The sequence below is a fragment of the Thermobia domestica genome, chromosome 5, assembly GCF_964235325.1.
Source record: "Thermobia domestica chromosome 5, izTheDome1.hap1.1, whole genome shotgun sequence".
In the NCBI taxonomy this organism is placed as follows: Eukaryota; Metazoa; Arthropoda; class Insecta; order Zygentoma; family Lepismatidae; genus Thermobia; species Thermobia domestica.
The window spans coordinates 117,741,154-117,757,841 of record NC_137458.1 but is presented as its reverse complement, the minus strand read 5'-3'; the positions used below and the strand labels follow the sequence as shown (position 1 = coordinate 117,757,841).

Here is a 16,688-nt window from a genome sequence, read left to right as displayed (position 1 = left end):
CCCAAAGACTTCATTTCTTAACATTGAAATTTCCGTTGTCACAATTACTTTGTGGGCTATTATGTTATGAATTCCATGAGGTTGTATAACAACAGAAAATGTTTGGGATTTTGGTAAAATTATGTGTGTTTTAACCTCGTTTAGCTCAATTTTATCTTAAATGTCAGTACGTACTTAGAATCTCATAAGAATCTCTGCATAGTTCGTTACATCTGTAGCGAATATTTTTTATAACAGTTACGAAGATGTGTTATGTCCATTCAGATTTTATTTAATTATTTTTTTTCTTTTTTCAGAGGGGAATCAGTCTAACAACAATTCAGAATGTCCTCCGGTGAGCACTGTAACGTCCACATCACAACCGCATCTGATTACTGGTAATAATTGCATTTTGATAATGTAGATCACAGTATCTCCGATGTATGATATATATTACACTCTGTATGATATATACAGAGTGGTACATTCATCTTATTTATCTTATTACAAACTGAGCACTACAATATCGCAAACATCCAAATTTTGATGGCTTCTACAGCAATAGTAACGGAAATGAGACTGACGGGGCAGTGCATATCCAAAGTACTTTAGTGGCTAATACTATGATCATGATATGGATTTTGAATGAATACAAACAAAGTGACAAGAGATTGAAAATTTGACTTTTTTAAAAGCCTTTATTTCGAAAAGCTGCTTAGATGCGTATCTCATCCAATTGCATAGATGGTTTTTAATAGATGTAAAGGTTATAATACAATTTAAACAAATTCGATATCTCAAATCGTTCTGTAGATATAATGAAAACTGTTAGTTGGCAATACTACTTAAAATTATATAAATCTATATCATAGAAGCAAAGTAAGTCGTTTTTTTGGAACTTACCACAAACTCACCATTTTAAGCAATATATAACATGTTACCATTTTTTTTCATATCTCCCAAATGGTTTGAGATGTCAAACTGCTATAAACGGCATTATATGTATAGTCAATGCTATCTACGTATATTGGTGTGATACTTATCTAAACAGTTTTTCGAAATAATGTCCTCTAAAAAAGAAGTCAAATTTTCGATTACTTGTAACTTTGTTTCTAGTTCTAAATACGTCATATAACAAAGTATTAGACGTTTAGGTATTTTAGATGTTCATTACCCCGTTCACCTAACTTGCGTTATTATGTACAACTCCCCAAAATTTGATTTTTTTTCGAGGTTTGTGATACTGCAGCGTCTTTTGCTTTCAACACTGCATGACATGAGTGGTATTGTATTTTTTTTTTTTTTTCGTTTTACATGTAAATTTAAAATATTTAATAACCTGACGTAGTGCCGTTTGATTGTTTGGATGGCGACACTGTTAACCTTATGGTATCACAGAATGTTGCAAACAATGCCTTCTGCAGTTATTTGTGTAGTAGAAAATTTCAGCGATTTTTCTCAATTAGGTTAGAAATTACAAAGGCGTATCAAGATAAATGGTTCACCCTTTGAATTATTCCTATGAAGTATAGTTTAACTTTCTTTAATATTTGTGAGCTGAAATATCAGAATTTGATTTGTATATACTGGTGAAAACGCATGTAAGAGAACACTCTATTTATAATCTGATTCGAACATAATTCAGACCACAAAATATCTGTGTGTAGAGCATAGGCGCCGCCACAGTGGGTGCAGCTGCAGCCACATTAACTTCGATTTTCAGATTTCCTACAATAATACTTTCTATTTTGTATATTTTTTGTTTCCTATATTTCGATATATTTGACTGACTTCGTAAGTCTCTCGTAAGTTACTTGCTATCATACCGCGTTTTTTAAGTAAAACTTTATTTTACTTAATTATTTTTGAGATCTTAAAGGTCAATAGTGCAGAGCGTTCTGGCCACAATGTTAAGATGGGTTGTCCCATTCTAGCCTGCACTCACATTACCAAAATTTAAGAACTTAAGACATCTACCTGTAGAGAGTTTGTAGGCTGATCGTATTGTGTGTAGATCACATGATACTAGCTGTTTGAAAGTCGTCGGGCAGTGTGAATGCAGTTATGTGTGTAGGTCACGATCTTTGCAATACAACGCTACGAAAACTTACGCCTATTGTGCAATTCAGTAGCTTTCAGCGTGGCGACATATTGGGTCAGTGGGCCTGGTATTCGTTCCGTAGAGTTAACAATTGCGTGGGTCTAACGTTTCTAGGGTGGTTTGCTGTTGGCGAACACGACGAAACAGAAAGTTCCCACAGCAGAAGTTCCCCGTAGCTCACCAGGGAGCACCTGGACAGAAGAATTGTTCGGATCACTCTAACTTTACAGAACGTAACTGCTAGTGACATGAGTGCCATCTTACTCCCTCCCCTTCCTACGTAAACGTACGAACACTAAACAATCGATTGTTGAAGAAATGCTTACGTTCCTTTTACACGGTTAACACTGACGTCTTCTGTAATGTCGCGAGTGGTATTTAACGATGAAAAGCGTTTCTGTTTCGGGCTAAGTAACAACAGTGCGCGTGTCCGTAGACATGCAGTTGAGCAGGGAGATATAGCATGATTTGCACTCACCATACAGAAATCACGCTTGGCTTTCTGCTATGGAAGCAAAACACTACATACCCCGCTGGGTCCTGGTCTTCAATAAAGGTAGTATGAGTAGTACATTTATGAGGTCACCAATTCTGTCCTCTTATTACATGTGGGCCCCAACTTCCCGCATGTTAACGCGCGTCTTGCATACTGCCAGTTGTCTGCCGGGTCTCTGGACCTAAGCCATATCAAGCTCGTATGGGCACATGGCTCTAGCAACAACCACCGATCGCCGAGCTAAGTCAAAATTTACAATAAATGTGAGATACCATATCCCACACAGACATTCAGCATCCCTATCGACTGCCTGCCTGAAGAGCTGCTTGTGTGGCCGCTTCGGTGGTTGCACGTGCTATTTAGCGAGACCAATGTATATTTTTTTAAAAAGCTCTGTGTGACACGTTGGGACGTCGTACTGATGCTATTTTGGGGTAGCTACCACTTAGCATCATCATCTTTTAGTGTACCAATTTTAGGATATATCCATGAATTCCTACTGCGTGTTCTTAAATGCGTTTCCACTAGTGTGTAATATTTCCAACAGTTATAGTATTCCATGTTCAGAATCATGACTGTAGAAATGATGAGTTGTGACATCAAAATTTATTAGTGCTCAGAGTATGTGTTTTACATTGGATCGATGAAAACCATAACAATATAAGTAACATTTTAATCAAAATTGAGATAAGTTTATAAATGACTACATATAAGGAAATTCATGTGGTAAAGACATTTAAGCAGAATAATGTTCTTTGCCAGAGATATAGTAGCTTATATTCGCACTTTCCGTAAGAAACTTCAGAGAAAGAGTTCAGCCGACTTTAAATTCATTTTATCTCGGAACAAGAATATGCATGTGTACTGTTGTGGTTTTCAGCCGTTCAATGCTAGATCAACACTTGTCTATGCTACTTGCTGACACCCCTGGAAATCAATCTTTACAGTGGCCCCTGCCCTGCAAAGGTAAATTAATTCTTATATCCACCCCAACATATGAGAGTACATATCCAATACTAAGAATCACTCGTACATCATTTTCTATTAATGTTTGCATTTGCAGGAGGTAATTAACTACGTAGCGAAGTACGTCGTCAAATAATACAATGTCATAATTGACTGAGAGACTATTAAGAACGAGTAATTTCTTTGGAAACACTTGTTACATTAGGTAATAATAGTTTGTAAGTACTAAAATGTGAGATGTAAAAAGTCGGCCCATGGCACAAAATTAAACTACCATTACATACCTACTGAGCCAGAGAAGAAAAACTATAGACCATGACGTTGATCAAAGTATCGACACTATGGATTCCTCAAAGTAGTTTGGGTTAATTCCTTTCTGCGTAGATTCTGTACGAACGAGTCCCAATTTGAAATACAGTAAGTGATAGAGATATATAAAATAGCATAGATATTACATTACTAGTTGAATTAAGTAGACATTTAAAGTCTTGTTATGTTGAATTTTATTAGATTTTGATTACACATTCAAAATAAAAAGCCAAAGAGTTCATAAATTCCCCACAGTAATATGGTGATTTCAATATGTTCTTCGTACAGCAGGTATGGTGATGGGAAGTGCTAATTCTACTCTGTCGTATCCTGGTGCTGTGATGTACCAAACTTCTCAAGGGGTCGTGTATGCTGCCCCTAATTCAGGTCTTCCTAATGGAGTGATTTTTAGTCCTGTTCAACTCACTTCTCAGGGGCAAGGACAAGAACAAGGTAAGCAGTAAGCGTGGAAATTACAATTCATATCTTTTTCACTGATAGTTTTATAAAGTTAAAAAGTTATGGAATTTGATTTTAATAGCAGAAGATTTTCAAGAAATATTCTGGATGAAATTGAAACTGAATAAGCGGAAAGTTACTTCTTCTACCCACTTATACTCCTTTAGATTAGAAAAACATGCGATAAATTTTGGAAATCTATTTTCTTCCAAGTTCCAATAGAAAGTCAAATCATCTTGACCAAGGTTGACAATTTTTAGCCGAGTTTTTTCTTTTGTCCTTATAACGAATACATGTATAACACCTTTAAAATTGAAGGACATAAAATAGGAAGCCATGACTTTTTGAAGGTACATTTTTATACATTTCGTTTAATTTATGAGGTTGAGGAGGCAAAATAGTGAGTGTATTTTTAATAAACAAACGTTGCTTTTGTTTTTAGTCTATATATTATACTGGGAAAGGCATATATATAGTTGTGTTAATAACTTTTCAGTAAATTTTATGAATGCAAAAATCTAGCAATATAAAATTTTAAAAAATCGTATTTAGTCCTCTAAGTGAAGTTCGAATGAACAAGGTAATGAGGAGCTGTGATTTGCACCTAAATTTAGTGATCCTTATGTGTTTCGCTGCTAATAAAGTTCATTTTCTTCTTTTGTTATGATAATTTTCATGTGATTACATTTTACAATATTTTAACTTCATTCTTTGTCAGAGCAGTATTTACACGACTGTACGAGCGGCAATTATTTTGATAAATAACTACAATCAGCTAAGTAAAATCACAGTTCATATTGACCGTGAAATTCAGGAAAATTAAAATGAGTCAAGAAACTCGGGGAAATGCTTCAAAATATATAGAAAATCAGGGGAAATTGCTATATTTCACAGAAGATTCTGTGTTTTAGCTGTCCACATAAGATATGAAGAACATTTCAAAGAATCAAGACAGATTTAAAAAGGTGATGATAATCAAATGACTGAAGAGAAGAAAAATATCTCTAGAAATGTTGAAACTTGAGGAGAGCCAAAAGACGTTAAAACTTCAAGCTTGGAAAGAAAGAAAAAGAAATAAATCAACAATTCAAATGCTACAAAAGAAAGAAAAATAGTTTTCTTGGTTGTAGATAATCAACGATATAGACCACATTATATGTGTTTACTTGTTTATGAGTATATTCAGAATGCTGAGATATTAAATGTATCATTAGTTTGTAATTGTTGTATGGTACTAGTGTTTTATCGTAACCAAATACAGAGGTTTTACGTTAATATTTACCGCAAGAAAGTAAGCTTATACTGAATTTAATCAATAAAAGAGAACTCTTAAATTACTAGGAGGATGGGTAGGAAAATAGTAATAATAATAATAATATTTTCTAAACCTAACCGTAAGTGATAATGTTCTCTGGTCAGGGAAAATTTACTTATAATATCCAGGAAAATCAATGCCAGGATTTCAGTGTGAACCCTAAAAAATGGCATGAAATACAAATGTCACTATCAGTTAAAATTTAAAAAGTAATTCTTGAAGTAAAAATTATCCTCACCACTTCTTCAGAAGTTCAACACTGCATGTTAATAATTAAGGAAAATCTTCATATTTGTTTCTATTGCACTGCATGCAGTTATTTAACTTATCATTTTAAACTTCTTGTGTATGCCTTGTTGCTTATATCTATCACAGCAGCTTCAAAGTGTTCTTTTTTGACGGGAATAGATAGTCTTGTTGCTGACGTCCCCATTAATCCCCAATCAATCAAATTGTTAAGCTGATGTAATATGGTTGGTGTTATAGGTCTTCCTTTACTTCCTGGATTTGTAATACATTTTGTTTCTTCGAACATTTTATAAATGTAACAGGTTTCTATTGAAGTAATAAGGTTGATAATGAAGGTTCGCTGCATCAACCCTTCGTTCTATGGTAGACAAGAAACTACTTTTATGCTTTGGTTTGCAGCCCTGAAAACTCAGTTGGTCTAAAACTAATACAGTTAATACAAAATTAGAACAATTTGCATTGCATTACAATAAATGTAAAAAAGTATATTAGTAGAGGACAGTTGTAAGTTGATGATTAAAGCATGCTGTTTGCGACATTCGATTTTTCTCACACGTTCCTAATGAACAATTGTCATGTGTCACTGTTTTTAGCTCTTAGAATGCGTATTGTGACGTCATCAATGTTCGCCGTTTCAAATTACTTAACACATATTATCTTGAGAATCGCTCCACCGATTTTAATTCTGCTTGCCCCAAATGGAAGTTTTAATCTCAAGCTAAAAATTGTGATCAGTAATATATATATATATATATATATATATATATATATATATATATATATATATATATATATATATATATATATATATATAATATTTACCCGATTACGGTGAAATCAAAAGGAGCGTATCCCGGCGGGAGCTCATGTGGTTCGGATTCCACGTTAATCAGTAGGTCCACGTCTCATATAGCCTCGCTGCTGAAAAGGGACGTTAAACTCAAAATCAACTCAACCCAAAAGGAGCGTACTGTTTGGCATGTCTATATGTGGGTATGTATGTATTTATGTCCATTATTTCTATTGTCGAGTTCAAACGCCTTGAACCAATTTCAATAAATGACGTATTGGTGGAATCATGGTGACAGTCCGGCTAACATAAGGATAAGTGACGTCCCAAAAAGCCAATATAGCGGACATCAGCTGCCATTTTGTCTAAGCTAAACTTTTTTTTCTTTCCGTACAGTATGGTCAAGTGAAAGCTCTCATCATGAGATTCCGAATATATATTCCTAAGTTTCAACACGCGTATTTCGCTTTCGAGAAACCGTAGAAGAGAAGGAGTGGAAGTCTGATGAATACACAGTTACTGTGTTGAAATTGTTATGTGTTTATATTTTTATATCTCTTTGTCATACAACCTTGCTCAGTATGTTATTGAGTTTAATTTAACAATATGGAAACAAGGCCTGATAAAATAGTTGTCAAATTTATCAATCAACAACAAAAATTACCAGAACTTTAACTGGTATATGTTCATCAAAAAGCAGACAAACTGGGAAAAACTTGCCTCCAACTCGAAAGTCGCTCGTACCAAGGGCGGATACAGGAAGAGGGGGGGGGGCGAGGAAACTTTCTTATTTTATATATATAAATAAAACCCATCCCAAAGTTTGGAGCCCGTAAAAGTAGCAGTATGACAACCCCCCCCTTCTCCAGAAGTCGGTCCTGGATCCGCCCCTGGCTCATACCCGCTCTCAGTAGAATAAACTACCAACTGCTTGTATGAAATCGAGATGATAAAGTTATACCTAGTATACCTTCCCCAGTTGATCATGCCTGGTGTGAAGAAAAGGGAGATATTACACCTGTGTACTGTAAATTGCCTTATGCACCAGATTCTATTTTAGAGTTGGTACGCTGCTCATGCACTAGAAATAGGTGCAGCAATTGCTCAGCAAATAAATTTTCGTGCGCTTAAATATGTGAGTGCAGTGCAAATAAATTGTTGTGTAATAATAAATTTAAAAGTGAACCCTCATATCTAGATGACGATGATAGCGACTGTGAATTTGATTAATAAAGAGAGAAAGAAGGTTCTTAGTTTGGCCATGTTCAGCATGTCTAAAGGCCAACATACACTAGCGTATTTTCAGCGCGTATTTTCGGTCCGTAAAATGATGTCGTAAATTTCGGTCCGTAAGTTGGCCCATACACCTAGCGTAAAAATAGGCGCGTAAAAGAAGAAGAAAAAGAAGCGGTCATTTTTCGCTCTTCCTCTTGCCTGTTGTTTGAGCACGCGGTCGTTTTCCAGTTTGCTCAAGTTGTTTAAAGAGGACGCATATATCTTCTAAGTGCAGGTCCTACAAACATTATGCTATTAAGGAAACGAATAAAAAGAAAGATCAACAGAATAGATTTGGATAGGTAGTGATATTCAAATGTAGGAGTACTTTTTGTTTCTTTTTTGTAGTATCGGAATGTGAAATTTCCATAGAATGTTTTAAGAAAGTTAAATCAGATTAAAAAAAGAAAAAGGAAGAAAGAGAAACAAAAGCTAAATGCATGATTTTGCGAAACAGTATTCAATTTAATAAATTTTTTCACTAAATTTGTTAGACTTCTCGAACAAATAAATAAATCTACTCACTTGGCGTAACATATCTCATGGAACCAGGACCTACCATCCAGCTTGTGCCACTCATGTCTTTAGGGCAGGGTGCGAATCCCGGGCCGGAATTTCCTTGTATTTTGTTTTAATCCCTTCCAAAAGCAACAAATTGAAACACTGATCACTCACAAAGCAATCAACTATCTCCTGTTAGCAACTATCTCCTGTTGGTGTCCCCTTCAAATATACACAACCTAATTTGCGCACTGCTTTTGGGTAATATATGCTCAGCACATCTGCTGCTCTTGTAGAATCTAGTCCTTAATGAAAGGGTCAAGCAAAAGAAGGAAAGTCAACTGTCTCCAGGTACAAACAAACCAAGTTTTAATTTCGAAGTGTGACTTGACAAGCTATTTAAACTTTACAAAGAATATCTAGAATAATTAAAATTTAATATTTAGAAAACGAATTAACACTTGATCTGAGGTACAACATAACCAAATGAAAACAATATCAATTGTATTGTTGTACTTTACTAATACGAAAGATGGCAACTAATTCACGATCTTTGAAGCATAGCATTTGTTCTAACAATGACGATATTAATGCACCATGCTACACTACATTGGATAGTACATTTGCTCATAATGATAAGTTGCTTGGAAGTTAAAATATATTTTTAAGATAAAAAATACTTTACCTTAAATACAACTAATTTTTAAATATATAAGTGCTTGTGCTATCTCTTATCTGTTTAGCAACTGTAGAATAGATTGCTTTATATTTAGAATAGTTCTCATCAGAGTCGTAACTAAGTTGGGGGGCCAGCGGGGCGGTTGCCCCGGGCGCTGATAGCAAGAGGGTGCCGAAGGAGCAAGAAGAAAGAAAAGTATTGGAAATGAAAATAGATTTGTTAAAAATTTTCTTGCTCGCTACGCCCGCAATCCAAACGTTTCAATAAGTCAGAACAAGTTTTTACTTATTACTTTTTTTTTAAAGCTATTATTTCTTAATGACGATGTGACATACATGCTGCCAAGTAATGCTTTGCCAAGTAATATAAGAGCGTTTTCAAAATCAGAAACGGTCAGTCTTGAATACGTACGAATTACGTACGCATTTTGATGATGATCAGTTTGGTTAGTTAATCATGTTTTTCTACCCAATCGTTTTAATCACTACGGTGAGAATAAAGGTATGAAAAATGAAAGGAGTGAAGAGACACACAAGTTGGTGTTCGCGCTGGAATATTAAAAATGAAGGTAAACAAGGGGAATAATAACGTTCTTGAATTTGAAACAGTTGTAGAATAGGGGTTTAATGGGTCAGAACTTTACCCCACGAATTTCGTCTTTTTCAAAGACTGATCGCTACCAGTGTTTTTTTTAAAATTATTATTATTTCATTGACATATGAAATGATTCCAATTTAAAGGAATTTATTGGGATCATTTCTGCATTAACTACTTGTATCGCCAGGATTCTTTTTTGTGCTTACGTATCTAGTTGTATGATTTTTTTTATTTATCTACATACCTACAAAATACACACACATTATATATATATATATATATATATATATATATATGTGTGTGTGTGTGTGTGTGTATCCGTGTATTTTAATATGTTTATTAATAAAAGTAACCTTAAATTCAAAATTTTCAGTCATTAAGAAATTAATTAAGTACTATAATTTTGAACATACACTATGCGATCAAAAGTATCCGGATACCCGGATGAAAATGACTTACATGTTCGTAGCGCCCTCCATCGGTACTGCTGGAATTCAATATGGTGTTGGCCAATAGAAAATGATCACTTTTGGCTGTTGCAATAGTCTGTGCAAGCAGCATAATAAAAATTCAACGTAGCATAACAACAACAGCTGTTTCTTTTATTTGTAAAAAAAAAAAAAAAAAAAAGCTTGATAAGGTGAGTGTAGGGGTGCCGAATTCTACTTCGCCCCTGACGCCGAAATCTCTCTCTATATAGAAAATTTTTCGAACTTTTAATATTCTCCTTCACCGGACGCAAGTTCTTATTAATTAATACACTGAGAAAAGTCCGTTATTCGGACAGCGGTATATTGTACAACTATACAGAATCATTATGTTTACTACAGAAATCTGCACGGAACATACGTTATCCATATGCTACAGACTTTCCCCGCTTAGATGTTACATCATGCCGTTGCAGAATGTATGACATCTAACAGTCTTCCATATATCACATACGTATACGTATGTTACATACGCCAGTTGTATGCTACATGCGTATATCTGTATGTGAGATCCTGACCACCTATATACAGTTCTTTCGTTCGTACAGAAAGTACGTTTATTCGAAACATGTATGCGGAAAGTATGTATAAAATGTACTTTTTTCAGTTATACATTTGCTGTACGTTAAGTCCTAAAACTACATGATTTACACATGTAACCTACGTTTTTACGTACGTCACATACATTTTTCTCAGTGTATAATTTCACAATACGCCCTCTGTCCGCCTTTAATGTTAATGTATAAGATATAAGAAATTTATAGCATTCAATGTAGGGTCTACTGAAAACCTTGTGACACAGTAAGCAGACACTTTTAATCGATGAATCCAACTTTTAAATTTAAAAAAATGATTGATTCTAATGACTGGAGCAAACCACATGTGCAAATTAAATATAACAAATTTGGTGTTTTTTTTTTTTAAAAAAAAAAGATCATTTATTTAATTGTAAACAAATTAATTTAAGTTGTTGGCCAATGTAATGACTATTAGTGAATATTCTACATTTGAACGCATCGTTTGATGATTTACAGTTAATGAAAATATAATGAAACTAATTGTAGATCTGAAGTGAAGTAATTCAAATAAAACCGTATAGATCTAATTAAATACTACTAAAATTATTCTTCAACAATTTCTTAAAATTCACTTAAATTGGGAATATTATTAACAAGTTTGCTGTCCATCGGCGATTAGGGGCGTGGAGGTAATTGCTGCCCCCACTTTTTTGGCTTTACACTATAGCCTAATTACATGCCCCCTTACTATTAGTATTGTTTTGTCCCTGTTTCTAGTGTTCATACCCAATTGCCGTCACTGGTACTTTCCATTACAAGCGAATAGATCTGTGTTTTTGCGCAACTACAATTGATTACGGAAAGTAAGATAAATTTAACGCTTTATTAAAATTATTATAGTTATTTAGTATACTAAATATTAAATTTGTCTAAAAGAAAGATGTTTGCACGTGTATGTTATATGGGAACATAAAAAAACTGCAAATAATAAAATGTGGGGTTGTTACAAATGATTGTAGCTGTTTCATGAATTTGGCGTAGCTATGATATTTGGCATATTATCACGAAGCTTTACCATAATATAGACCTTAATTTATTTAATTTCGAATTTATAGTAGTCAAATTCCGTTCAAACATTAGCTATTCACAACTCTCTATTCTCCAATTCAACTCAGATTAGGTTATTTTCAAACAAAGTTAAACTATTCTGAACGACTGGTTTGTTTAAATTTTACTACATGTTGGTACAAACATCCAACTGCTTATTAAACTTAACTGAGAGCTACCCAATCTTAGTTTAGATTTTTTTCAAAAGAAGTTTAAACTGTTAACTCATTAAAGACACTTTGAACCAAATACATTCGTTCGTTTAAATTTATTACTATTATTATTATTATTATTATTATTATTATTATTTATTATTATTATTATATATTATTATTATTATTATTATTATTATTATTATTATTATTATTATTATTATTATTATTATTATTATTATTATTATTATTATTATTATTACATTTGTTTTACAACTTATGAACCAATGATTTGAAGCAATCTAAGTCGGAAGAGTTTCCATTTACTGGTTCAGAAAATAAACAGATTTGTTTTATTTTAAATTTTCATTTCTCTCAGTGTAAAGAGCCCGTCGTATTGTATGTTTTTAATACTCATAGTTCTTATATTCATTACATAAGGCATATTTCACTGTAAGAAAGCGTAGTTATAAGGAATTAAGCAGAAAGCAAAAAGAAAAAATGTAAACAAACTTGTATGTTATACGAAACTGAAAACAATTAAATATCAATTAATTTCGAAGCTCTAGTAGTAAAAATGACACTAAAATAATACACTATTAAGTAAGAAGAAAAATAGTATACTATTAAGTCAATTATTATATAAATTCTCCTGACAGGATGGACATGCTACTTATAAAGATAGTAAAACGATTAAGTTGAGTTGATTTTGAGTTTAACGTCCCCTTCACCAGCAAGGCTATATGAGACGAGACCTACTGATTAACGTGGAATCCGAACCACATGAACTCCCACCGGGAAGCAAACCCGGCTCTCCCACGCCAAAGACACGTATGCTAACAGTTTAGTCACAGAGGAGCTCAGTAAAATGATTGAGTTGTTCGTGAAAGAAATTATTTGAGTGTCAGATTTTCATTGTTATTTAATATTTTGTGATGATAGACCTTAAGTTAACGTTTATCTGGGGAGAATTGATAGTAACCACACCACAAAGGTTGAGAAATGCTTTAATGGCATACTACGAGTTAACATGAACTATTATGAGTGTAATCCTATTTCCTGCAAATGGGTCTCATTTCAATTTTGGCGTTAGGTATGTTCTGTTTTGAGTCTACATAAGCTTTTCAAATAAGTGTTGGCACAGTCCCCATCATGCATGACGAGATATAATAAAATGTTGAAAAATGTTCAACATAGCTGGTATCCTGGATTGAACTTGAACTTTTAAGGCTGAAAAGCAAGCACACTAAAACGATTGGTACAATGATTGTGCTATTTAGACTTAGTATGTGAGCACTAATGGCGAAATAGGATTATTATGTCTATTAAATTTAAATAAATGTACAATCTGAGGTTTGAAATAATTCACAAAGAAAGAAACACTAGCCTATGTATTGCGGTTTATCACATTTTCTTTTTCACGAGTAATGTTAAGATCACGTGAAAAAAAAAAAATAATGACTTCCTGAACCTATTTTGTTACAAGTTCTTGTAAAATTGAGAAGGTACTTAAAATAACAATCAGCATGTGGTCGAAATAGCAAAAAAAATTCAGCGAATTTCCATAGTCAAACGCAATTTTTTGCTGTTTTATCAGGCAGATATCGAAATAGTATCTTGTTGAAGTATCTTAGGACTAATTGTCAAATATTAAATTTAATGTTAAATTCGTAGTCGAAAGACATCATGTTCGATTGGATTGGGTTTGACTTGAGCGACCTCTTAGACAGCGAGGCTATATGAGAAGTGAGATCCAAACTGCGTGAGCTTCTGCCGAGAATCGAACATGATGTCGTGCGTCGGAGAAGCTTACGCTGACCATATAACCACGGAGGAGCTCTCATCATTTGCGAATTCTGATTCTGAAGTATTGGATTTAAATACCTTTTCCTCTATGCACTGAAAATTAATTATGAATTTTAATTAGAAAATAAGGTCTCGTTTTGTGCAATAGAAAATATTAATTTAGCCGAAATCATGTATTGTATAGAAAGACTGAAACTAGATTGGAATGATGATTTCTGGTGAGTCTATCAGCAAACCTCAGCAACGATTCGCGAGGACAACACAAGAACAGGTTTTCTCTTCTGAAAACAATAAGACCAGACCAGAGAGAAGGCCGTGGAAAGGGCAAGAGACCACCTGCTGCTCGAAAACCCTTTCATCTGAGCCGTTTTTACGCGCCGTATTTACGCTCGAAGTTAAAAGCAGCCAGACTTTTCAAGCGTATAAAAATTCGGTACGTAAACGTACGCCAGGTCCCATACACTAACGTATTGACAGCTGCTAACAAGACTAGCGCATGAAATTTTATGGCTACGACTGAAAAATACGTCAGTGTATGGCTGGTGTAATGGTTTCATTTTTTGATTTATAGTATTTATTCAAAAATAGAAAGATACTACATTAGCAGGAGTTAAGAATAATAAAAATTATTTCTGTATTATTTGTTTTACTTATGTGCATGGTATATGAAAAAGTGGTACCTAAAGGCGCCAGTAAGCTGCTCTTGTAAATTGATTGGTTGTTTGTGCGGAGGGTTAAAACGAAAATAACAATAAGTTTATTTACAGTTCATTTGTTATTGATTTATGTACTGTTATCTAATACATGTTTTAAGTAAAATAAATCTAAATTCAATAATTCATAGCTTTTTATGATACCTAGAACGAACAAAGCACAAATTTTACATCTGATGGTATATTGGAGGGTTCAACCTTACCACCGTCGGCTGCGCCATTTATATTAACTCCTCGATTCCACGTTTCGGCTACAGTTAAAGTTCTGTTTGGGGTGGTCGTCCCTCTGGGAAGCCGGTTTGTGAGGTAGAATTATCATGAAACTGTGGCCGGAACTTGAGATCTAGATCACTTCGTGAAACCACAAAATGCCGCAAGCGGGCGGCCTCAGCCATGGCTTCATAAAACCAATACATATTGTAGGTAACCAAATTTGTTGCAATGTTATGCTACCAGCTCCTGTATATTTTAGTTATCCTAATGATATGACCATCTTCAACATTAAACATCTTCGTGACATCTGCAAGTGCGTACTAGCGAGCATTTATGAAATGTTTAATTGACTTGTATTTAAATTCATATCTCAAAAACTTATAGGTCGATTTATATTTTCTTTGCAGCAACTTAAAGATTTTGAATTACAATAAAATTTATGTTGTGTAATATATATTTTTTTCTCAAATCTAATAGTTTGGTTATAAGTTGGCAAAATCCAGAATTGATTATATAAGTGCCTCGTACGTTTTTGATTAACGCTTATATACAAAATGGTACTCGTCATAATTTAATTGTGAGATTAGAATTTTTATTTGATGCAAACAATTAAAATCGGTTGATCGGTTCTGAAGATAATATGATTTAAGTAGTTTGAAGGGGGCGGCCATATTGATGACGTCACCGCGTGCTTTCTAAGGGGTGGAATGGGTGACACCATGGTAATTGTTATCAATAACGTGAGAGAATACGAAAGTCGCAAGTGGCATATTTTAATCATCAACTTGCACACAAAGGGGATTTTTCTTAAACTGCACCCCTAGTATGTCGTACTATTTTAAATTCTGTTTTCTACATTTTTTATTTCAACAAGCGAAATCTGGGGACAAACCTCTTGCTATCGTTTTTTAAGAATGTGTCTCCTTTTGTCTATTGCATCCTTCTGTCATGAAATCTTGATATAGGACAAATCAAATTACATTTTTTTTAAAAGTGTCTTATACGTAAATATGAGGTACATTAAGTATGTTTCAAATATATACCTGTAGCGAAAATTCTCTCACAAAAAAGTTTAAAGTTTTCTTTTTTCAACTTTACCTCGGAGTTTTAAGTGTTTATATCATTTAAAAGATTATTTATTGTACATTTTTTACGTATAATACTATAACTGATAATTTCTTTATTTACTTCTTATTCACACAGCGCAGAAATTAATTAAAATAGAATGTACGCTGTAGTAGTGTTTAGATATCATGCTGTTTAAATCTGCACAGTAACAGGTTAAATATCTGCTATAAATAGTCGTATTATTATGACTAATTGTGTCTGGGCTAAAGAGTTGCAGACTTCTCCAAAGCCACATTTTTTTTCTATAACATGTCGTCACATTGAATTAAAAATGCCTTAATGTAGGTTTTTGCCGATTCAAAATTTAATTGTGATTTTAAAGCTCGTGATAAACATGTCAATAATTATTCAGGTGTTAATATATTTTAATTGTCAGCGAGTGACCATATTGTTACACATTTAAAATACTAATGATTTATTTTCTTTCTTCAGGTGCTTCATCAGGAAGCTCTTCACAGCATTTTATTACGATACCGCTTCCAGTTTCACTACCATCCAACACTCAAGCTCAGATAGAAACCAAACCAAGTGCAGAAGACTTGACAATCTCTAGGAAATGATTCAAGTACAATTGTAGTGTTTTCAAGTTTTGATTTTTTTTTTTTTTTAAGGAAAAAAAAGGAAGTCCATCTAATCTGTGTGAGATAGTATTTAAAAATATTAAATAAATAAAATGAACTTGGTTGCGGAAAATAAAACTAACCGATTTAATCATGACTTTCCTGACAATTGTTTTACGTATGTATATATTTATAAATCTGTGATTCAACACAAAAGTAAACTGATATTCCCAGTACAATTTGTTATTAAAGGAACTGACAACTCAATAATGTATTAATTAATTTGT

At 33.6% G+C, this 16,688-nt stretch overlaps 1 long non-coding RNA gene across 1 annotated transcript; it reads left to right on the top strand.

Moving 5' to 3' along the window:
- The first annotated feature begins 280 nt into the window (after nucleotides 1-280).
- On the top strand, nucleotides 281-16,442 carry LOC145684682 (uncharacterized). Its single transcript, XR_014131360.1, has 3 exons — nucleotides 281-377; nucleotides 4,143-4,304; nucleotides 16,274-16,442. It is a non-coding gene; the product is annotated as an uncharacterized LOC145684682 (long non-coding RNA).
- Nucleotides 16,443-16,688: the final 246 nt, after the last annotated feature.